The sequence below is a fragment of the Pteropus vampyrus genome, unplaced genomic scaffold (genome assembly GCF_000151845.1).
Source record: "Pteropus vampyrus isolate Shadow unplaced genomic scaffold, Pvam_2.0 Scaffold1658, whole genome shotgun sequence".
Taxonomy (NCBI): Eukaryota; Metazoa; Chordata; class Mammalia; order Chiroptera; family Pteropodidae; genus Pteropus; species Pteropus vampyrus.
The window spans coordinates 432-854 of NW_011890439.1; the positions used below are offsets into that span (position 1 = coordinate 432).

A 423-nucleotide genomic window follows, 5' to 3' on the forward strand; every position below is an offset into this window, starting at 1 on the left:
GATTTTTGGAGCTGGGAGTTGGAATAGGAGCTTGCTCCGTCCACTCCACGCATCGACCCGGTATTGCAGTACTTCCGGGAGCGGTGCACCCCCCCCGGGGGAATTTGTCTTCGTGTCTAAAGGTAGGACTTGCGTGTTTCTTTTTTTTTGACTTGCTGAGGTAAACGCTGACAGGCAAGCGGCCGCTTGTGGTCGGTAGGGTTTGGGCGCAATCTCGACTACAGGCCGCTGGTTCCGTTCTCTTATTTTCTTTTGGTGTTTCTCGCGAGGGGTGGCGGGCCTTCTTGGTCGTTACCCGTTTAGCCTGGGGGCGGGGAGGAGTCCTCGACTTTCTCAGTGCGGGCGCGGGCTGTCCCCGTGTATCTGGCCTGCATGGTTTTTCTGTAAACTACATTGCTCTCTGCCGCTTGGATCCCGTGACCC

The 423-nt window shown here is 56.7% G+C and overlaps 1 pseudogene; it reads left to right on the forward strand.

Annotated features, from left to right (window-relative positions):
- Position 1: 1 nt before the first annotated feature.
- On the forward strand, positions 2-87 carry LOC111734524 (annotated as a pseudogene).
- The last annotated feature ends 336 nt before the right edge of the window (positions 88-423 follow it).